Below are 9695 nucleotides of genomic sequence, written 5' to 3' on the forward strand. Positions count from 1 at the left end.
CCTTCACCCAGTCTTCCTTCCGGGTTTGCGGGCATTGGCCGTTTGAATGGCTGAGTCTTGATGACGTCACTCCAGTGTATATATGCAGAGTCATGGTCACAGCACAGGACTCTTAATGGATGTCAATGTCCATTTAGATCGCAATGCGCATATGCCGGTAAAGTCACCGGCTGCTACTAAAATAAATATCTCCTAAACAGTGCATGTTTAGGTGATATTTACTGTATCAACAGGTATGCCTTAATCAGGAGCGGATTGACAACTCATGGGGCACCCGGGCAATAGGGGATCATGGGGCCCCTGTGTCCTTGCCCAAACTCAAAAAAGCCTATGAAAAAGGTACCAGGGGCATCTCATGGGGCCCCCTACTGACCCCGGGCCCTCGGGCAGTGCCCAAGTTTCCAAATAGTCAGTCCGCCCCTGGCCTTAATATAGGCTTACCTGTAGGTATAAATCAAACAGGTAACTTTACTACCAGTTAAAAAAAAAAATTTAATCCAACATAATCTCCTAAATTACAGCTGTTTATTAGAATCTGCAAATTATTTGTACATACCGATTTTTAATTGAATAAATGCGCTCTCCTTGCACTATCCACAAAAGTTGTCTTCCCTTAAAATGATTTTTAGGGCTGATGCACATAGAGAAGAAAAAAATGTGGTTTCTATGGTCATCTGGTGTTTTTTTTTTATGCTCATGAACACAGTTGCAAGGTATTTCATGTGGCCATGCAGATGCAAGCATTTATGCATGTATTAGTGTGCAGTGTTCAGGGACATAAAAAAAATTTCCCAAACCTGCGTTTGGAGAGGTGCCTATCAGCCTAATTTTGTGTGTAAATATACGCTTATTTATTGTATTTGGGAGAATTAATCAATATTCTAGCCAATAGAATGAGTTTATACTCATACACTTATAAACACACATAAACACGTGCAAATATGAGACATTAGAGGCAAGCTCTGGCAGAAATAAAGCAGCATATATTCATACACATGTGTGCATGAAGCCTAAATAGCATCCTTATTCTCCAAAAACAATCAATGCACATCCACTACTCAATGGCTCTGTGTTACTGTGTTTTCTTGCCTCCTTGTATTGTCCTCCAAGAGTTCCCAAACTTCTCCTTTTCCCTCTCACTTACATTTGCTTGGAATGAGCAGAGTGCATCAGTTACAGTCATGTGCACTGCTTTATGCACACCAGAAAATCCCATAGTTCATAGTCCATTGTCCACCTCAGAACCAAGCAAGAGAGGGTGGCAACGTTCCTACAGTGGGACCAAGAAGAACGAACATAACCCACCTTCTAACATAAAGTCAAATCATAGCAGCAAAAAAAAAGAAAAGAGGATTGGAGAAGAATGACAGCAATAGAAGTTACTTTTTTTGAGTTAAGATTATATAGTTACATTTTAAATCAGAGTTAAGTTCTACATTTACACTCTCCGGCCACTTTATTAGGTACACCTGTTCAATTGCTTGGTAACACAAATTGCTAATCAATGCATTTAGGCATCTAGACGTGGTGAAGATGACTTGCTGAAGTTCAAACTGAATGGGGAAGAAAGGAGATTTAAGTGACTTTGAACGTGGCATGGTTGTTGGTGCCAGATGGGCTGGTCTGAGTATTTTAAAAATTGCTAATCTACTGAGATTTTCACGCACAACCATCTCTAGGGTTTACAGAGAATGGTCTGTAAAAGAGAAAATATCCAGTGAGTGGCAGCTGTTTGGATGAAAATGCCTTTTTTGATATCAGAGATCAGAGGAGAATAGGCAGACTTGTTCAAGTTGATAGAAAGGCAACAGTAACTCATGTCAATATGGACCAAAAACTCTGAGGAATGTTTCCAGCACCTTGTTGAATCTATGCCATGAAGAATTAAGGCAAAAGGTTCAAACTGGAACTAGCATGGTGTACCTAATAAAGTGGCCTATGATTGTATATTGCAGTCACACGCATTGCTCTCCTCAGACTACAGATCCCAGTAATTATTGCGCCTGCTGATTCTAAAGCATATGAGCACCCATTTTCATTCACGTTAGTGAACAGGAGGCTTTGCGTGCGTTTACATGCTGGTGCATTGGCATGTAGTGCTGTAGTCCATGTCGGCTGCGTGCTGAAGACCACCCTCACAACAGAAGTTGGATCAGGGCCATTTTTTAAGTGTATTTATCTCAATGTGCTATATGATGCTGCTGTATTAAGGTAAACAGATAGTATCAGATGAAGGTCTGCAATATGATACATTTTTTGGGCTTTAGTGACACTTTAACAACTACAGAAACAATAAAAGATGGCAAAGGGGCACTGCTTTGTTATGTACTGCATTTACGAGTCTGTGCGATAGAGAGTTATCAGTGGTAAAATATTATGAAATCCTCTTAGATTTTACGATTCCCAGTAAATACATTTTCAGTATTTTCTATTGAATTCTACATACACAGGCTGTGATTTCTGCTTTGGCAATGCTACACAATAGTTGTGCCTTAAGCTAGCCACACACGGATCGAAATTCAACTGGTTCAGCAGGGATCCATCAAATATGGATCTGTGTGTAGCTCTTTCTGTTTGACAGAAACCAATATTAAGTGACCATCACACATATTTATTAGAATAACAAGAAATTTGTAAGCAAGATTGCTGCACTGTGATTGTTAAATGATTGTGCTTTATTGATCCTCTTATTTTCTAAGTCTATCAGACAGGGTATGTGCAACTGAAAACAACAAAACCCCAGCATTCTTTAATGATATGAAACACCCATTCTGCTCCTGGTAACTAGAGACCATGGGGTTTATTTACTAAAGCTGGAGAGTCCAAAATCAGACTCCCTTCTGCATAGAAACCAATCAGCTTCTAACCTCAGCTTGTTCAATGAAGCTTTGGCAATGAAACCTGGAAGCTGATTGGTTTCTATGCAGAAGTGAGTCTGATTTTGCACTCTCCAGCTTTAGTAAATAAACCCCCATGTGACCTTAGCCTAGGCAGCATCATTAATTATGATTATTAATTATAATATAATTAATTATATTTATTTTTAAGAGAGGTCCTTTTTTGACCCAAGTAACAATGTGAATTAGTATAGCTGAGGTGTGCCCTATCTCATTAAAGGTTGCTTCCATTTGGTCACAGTTTCCACTGTTCTAAAATCTGAATAGCCACCATAGTGGTGAATATAAATTTGATAGGCAGTATGCTAGAACTCTGAAATAATTGCCTTCTAATACCTTAACATGTGATAACCTAGAGGCACAGTACATAGAATGTGTAACATCCTGTGAATGGGTATGAATTCATACTAGGCGTGGGCATATTGACAAAGTACCAAGCAAGTAAAAAGGCTTGAAGCTTGTGCTATCAGAGCACAATCTTGCAAGAAACCTATTGACCTGTGGATTCCAACAATGTAGATGGGATGGCATTAGTGTATGTTCCAGGGTGACAACACACAGAATTATCAGAATGCTTGAAAATTAAGTTACGCCCTTGGATACCTTTGAAGCCATACTCCTTTTTTTTTTAAAACCCCTAGTGGTGCGCAAAAAAACTCCACCTACGTGTACTTAAGGGTGTGTCTCTAGTCCACCTCTCGAAGAAGTAGGACTCTACCCTTACACCCCAGGACACAAGGCTCCTGACTGGGGCAAGGCACAACTTGGTCCATCCAGCCTGGAGGACCCCTCTCTCATGGTCCACAAAAGCTGACCGCTGCGTGCTAGGTGAGGGGCTCTCCCGAGATCTCCCAGTTCATGGGAGGAAGGAGCCTAATGACCACATCCTCCCCCCTAAACTTCACAGTAGGTCTGTATACCCAGGTCTAAGGACCCACACCCGCCATCCAAGTAAAAGAAACAGACAAAAGTGCAAAGTGACAAACGTGAAGAAAAATAATGAAATAAATATGTGCCAGTGCAGAGTGCATCGACTATTACCAGACCTATTACTGTCTACCATGCTGGTCAATGAGGAATTACTAGGAAACTAAATCAGAATATCAAACCCACCAGATCACTAAAGATGCACTAAAGTCTCCTGATAAAGGTTTTCATTGTCTTTACTATAATACCTGTTTTGTTAAGTGAACAAAAGAAAGCAGAAGTAAAATTATGACCAATACTCATTAGCTTTGAATACACTGGATGATAGTAGCTATGAGCAAATCGTTTTCCAAACCAAGTGAATAAGCAAATGAGCAAATTTACATTTTTTCCTGACTATAGTTGCGCTCTTTTGTCCAACCTGCAGAAACGTATACAATTCATGAGTGATGATTGTCTGGGTTTGTTAATTGTGTGATTGTCTGAAGATCATGCACTGAAATTAATAAATAAATAGCAGCATTCTCCTGAATTATTATGTCTAGTTGCTATCAATGGCTTCTCCACCTTTTCTTTTTTAAACCAAACATCATTGGATACTAAGTAAGCCTCCAGCTGACTGCCTTACAATTATTATTTCCATAGGATTCCTATGCATGCCCCCTGTCTGTGAGTAGACCATATAGAGCTAGACCTAGGAAAGCATTCTACGGTGCTGCTCCTCATAGATACTATGCTACTGCCATCTGGTCATACAGTAATCACGGATGGTAAGCAGATTTACTGCTTCTACAGAACAGGAGAATGTAGCAATAGATAGTTGTAGTATGTACTCTGACCTACATTTCTGTAAGGGAAGGTAGAATACTGGCAAAGTAGTACAGTCTAATGTTTTCCCATTCCAATTCATTACAGAAAATACAAAGACATACAAATTGAAGTCCTATTTTGTTCAATAGAGAACTCTTGAGATCCTTGGAGAAAAGAGAGAGGAATCCTAGCAAGAAGAGCTGAAACTTCACAAATATACCTCATCATCTGTTTCCTCCCATTTCTGAGACTATACAATAAAAAGAAATCAGATTTCTCATTGTGTATGTGGACCTGAGAAAGAGTATGGAGCAACTTACAAAACAATAACCAGGGATGATGTTAGGATCTTGCAAAACTTGGGGCACTAGGTAAAAGCACATGAGCCTTTTTGTGATAGACAATTACTTAGAACCCCCAAACAATTGAATATTTTTTGAAAGCAGAGGCCCTGTAGAATAATAGTGTCTATTGCAATTTTTTATGTTATGCTATATTTGCACATCTATTTATCTAATGCATATTTTCACACCGCATTTGCGACGATTCCTCACATGTGTGGCACAGTTGTCTGTTGACATATGTACACCCTATACTTGCGTTTGCATTTGTGTTTACATATTTTTTAAAAATAAGTTTATTTATTTTATTTAAATTTCATATTTAACACCTTTTTCATTTCTTTTTTTTATTTAAATTTAAAACTATCACAAAGGAACCAGAACCCACTATGCAATAGCATGGGCAGGAGACAGGTCCTCTTTATGAAGACACCAAAAGTCTGGTAAACCACCAATGTCTCCCCTGCCCCCCACTGCAACTTATCAAACACAGATCATGCTTGATTAGCTGCTGTAGCCTGGGAATGAACAAAGTGAAACTGGCAGTGTAGAAATGCTGGTCGCTTCCAGCTTCATGGTCCTCAATCTTCTGTCACTCTGTTACTGTGGTCCCAGCCTCCCTGAAGTAACAGGAGAGCATGAAAAACCACCGCAGGCTGTGGTGGTGATGGTGGTGGAGGGTGGGGGTGTTAATTGGGCAAACTAAATAAAAAACAAGTGCAGCGCTCATAAATAAACTAAATCTCTATATATACACATAATGACATAATAGTGAACAAACGTGAATCACATTGAAGAAGAGAAAAAAAAAAAAGTGCAACACAATGGTGCTACAAGTGAAGATAACCATTAATAAGCCCCTAAATCAGGGGATGTATCTAATAATGATTGTGCTTAGTGTCAACACACTCTATTCATCAATATAAATGACAACTAAATCATAAAAATGCAATAAGTGAACACATCACTCAAAAAAACTTGATATATAAAAAAGAAAAAAGCCTCCATAGTGCATTATCATTTATTGTTACAGTAAGATACCATACCAACAAGACACCCTAGAGAACCCAGCAAGTACACCCATGCATGAGGTTCTATATGCTCTGTACAAGAAGAGGAAAAATGTGAGTGTCCTGTATATGTTATCTTACTGTAACAATAAAGGATAATGCACTTTTCTTTGTGGACTATGTGGGAGCTGATATGTCTGGATAAGAGCCATTTAGGAGATTGCTGGTGGATTTCGCTTTTACCCAGGAGGATCCAGAAGAGATCCATAAGGCATTTAGGCCCTTTTTAGGGTCGCAGCAAGGAGGTGAGGGGCCAATCTAGCTGAGTGTGCTGTCATCACCAGGATCTAGCAACACACGAGATTCACCTGCATGTGTATTTATCAAGTGGACACTGGTGACACTTTTTGTTTATATATCAAGTTTTTTTGAGTGATGTGTTCACTTATTGCATTTTTATGATTTAGTTGTCATTTATATTGATGAATAGAGTGTGTTGACACTGAGCACTATCATTATTAGATACATCCCCTGATTTAGGGGCTTATTAATGGTTATCTTCACTTGTAGCACCATTGTGTTGTTACACTTTTTTTTTTTTTTTCTTCTTCTTCAATGTGATTCACGTTTGTTCACCATTATGTCATTATGTGTATATATAGAGATTTAGTTTATTTATGAGCGCTGCACTTATTTTTTATTTAGTTTGATTTATCACTTTAGGTAATAAGGTGCAGGTGTAGCAGCTTATCTTTAGCTTATTAGGATTGTGCGCAGGAGGTTTCCTCATTTATCTATGTGTTAATTGGGCAGTCTTTCACACTACAAAGTGTCCTATAGCCGCCTGCACACTTTTACTGAACAGCTGATCACTGGCTTAAAAAAATGTACCTGTTGCTGCAACTGTTATCTTGCTTTAACCACTTAAAGCTGAGTCATTTAAAAACGGCCTAAGGACAGCAACTAGTTAAGTATGCGTAAAAAGTGCAGTGCTAAATCATATAGTAAATCATTCTAAAGTTTACACAAGTGCAAACAAAACATATACATCAGTGAAACAGTTATTAGATAAAGTCCATGCAGTGTAAAAGATAAGTGCTGGTGTAAATCACAAACAATGTGACAAATTATGGTCCATATATGTGCCAGTGATTGCAAAATGCAAAAAAAGCAATGTATCCAGCTCCAATACAGTGCCAAGGGATCCAGTGAACACTCCACTACCACTATGCACTCACCAGAATGCTACTGGTATAGTAGCAATGATCGATGGTCACTATTCAGAATCCTGGGCTAGAGGTCCTCCTAGAAGGAAAGCACACTACATGGAGCCTGAAATAGCATTTATAGTGTAGTATTTATTTGAAAATTGAAAGAAAACTTTCCACGTGGAAAACAGAAAGTACATGTGTAAATACACATACCAAAATGGCCACCGTTCCGGATCACGGACACGGCGGTGTGATATCAGCACGTAGGCTCTACCCAACATGTTTCGTACGCATGCACGTCCTCAGGGGTACGCCTGGTTATTCCTACCCCCCAACCCCCCTTTTCCCCTGGCATTTACTCAACTAAAGCTGGCACAGGTATTTACAGGAGGCTGCATGAGTGATCTGGTCACTTTCTACTGGCTGTCCAGTGGTGAGTTCTCTCAGGATCCAGAAGACTGGTCTGCAGTGATGACATTATTGTGAGGGGACTGTCACAGATTGGCTTGAATGGGCACATCTGCAGTGCTGGCTTAGCCGTCTCCTGAACCCAGAAACGTTTTCTGCATTTGATCTGCTTCAAGCAGATTTTGCATCTCCGTAGACTTGTATGGGAATTCAAAACCATTATGACACAAGCCTGTTGACACAGAACCTAAATCTGATCTATTGCACTTATTTAGTCGCCATACTATGTGCCAGAATTGATACACGACCCCCCCAGTGTTGTCACCAGAATACAACAGGAAATTAGGTGCATTTCTACCAGCATCAACAGGTATTGCCCTGTACTTGAAGAGCCTTTAAAAGGGTTAGAACATGGGAAAATGTACATGTATTGCACAGATGTACTACATATGTTGTTTTCGAATTTTCACTCATATATGCTTTAAAGATTCGAATGATCACTTTACATTATACTGGTGCACCAGGAACAAAGCCAAATCCTTTTAGAGGGACCTCTCTACTCTAATTACTACAGGCCTAATTATTTGTATAATCATGACACTCTTCTAAGTATACCACATAAATACTACCAGGTGGTTTCAGTAATTTACGATGGGAATTAGTCGGTGACTAAAGTTTCTACCACTTGTTTTACTACAAACAAACAGTATGAGAAACTGTAAGAGGGAATATTAAAAACTCTGGTCAGTTTTTATTCAATATGTTATTAGGCAATATACTGTACTTGCACTGCCACATATTTTATTATTGCAGAAACCATTTACAGTACCTATCTACAGTATATCTGAAGGCTTAATTGGGCTAAAATATATTCAAAACACAAATTTCACATAGGCATGTCAAGTATATATAAAGCTATTTTTATAGCCTGAGAATGTTTAAAACCTGTCAGTTTTTATTTTATCAATTGTGTACCATTGGGGAAATTTCCCTTAACTTCCTGTCCTGTAGACTTTAAAGCAGAACTTCACCCAAAAGCAGAAGTTCCACTTGTTTGCATCCTCCCCCTCTCCACTGCCACATTGGGCACATTTTGGGGGGAGCGGGTACCTGGTTTTGACAGGTACTAGCTCCCACTTTCGGTCAGATTGCCGCGGTGATCTGTGCGGAAGTTCAGCCCCTCCTTCTTCCCTCTGCAGCCTTCTGGAGCACATCAAAGGGCCCAGAAGACTGCAGGACCATTCACAAAGCGCAGTGTGGCATGTGTAGAAAACCAACTGTGAAGGCTTTACTGACAGATTCCCTTACCTAAGATTCCAGCGCCTGCACCCAAAGCTGATTGAAAAATCGACTTGGGGGAGGACATTGCTGGATCCCTGGATAGGTAACTGACCCTATATTAAAAGTCAGCAGCTATAGTATTTGTAGCTGCTGACTTTTAATTTTGGGGGGACTGGAGCTCCTCTTTAAGTAGGATGTGGTCAAAAGGTTTTCCAAAATGAAAGAAATGCCATCTTGTCACCTGAACACATGACCCCACTGGAAAAAATTGCCTTTATTCCTGTTCTGGTGATAAGCCAAAATTTTTAATATTCTGTTATTTTCAGTCCCTGCGGCAATGGTCATCAGGATTAATAGATAGAGTGGATTTCCATAAGAGACACCAAGGTAAACCTAAGGAAAAATTGAGGCTCTGGCTATGAATCTTCAATTATATAATGAGAGAAGTCCCTATAAAGCCAAATGGCTTGTGTTTGGCAGCTGCCCACAAAACAGGGGCCCCTCTCAAGAGACAGAGATCACCTAATTTAGGAAGTGCATATGCATTTTAACCAAAAAGTGGTCCAAAGTGGTATTTTATTAATTCTGCAAATAACAACAGGAATAAAACACCAGGCAGGGAAAACATTTTGAGGGCTCAGCACTCCTCCTTCATCATGATTCTAATGTAAACTAAGCATCAGTTGGACCTAAAGCAAAGTTCCTGGAAGAAATGCAATTTAATAAATCAGGAGACTAAAGTTGGCCATAGATGGATCTTTTTTTTTTGATCATCCATCGGCTGATCGAAAAAACCCCCCAAAACAAATG

This window comes from Staurois parvus, unplaced genomic scaffold (genome assembly GCF_062004578.1).
Source record: "Staurois parvus isolate SC_StPar_1 unplaced genomic scaffold, SC_StPar_1.0 ptg000044l, whole genome shotgun sequence".
In the NCBI taxonomy this organism is placed as follows: Eukaryota; Metazoa; Chordata; class Amphibia; order Anura; family Ranidae; genus Staurois; species Staurois parvus.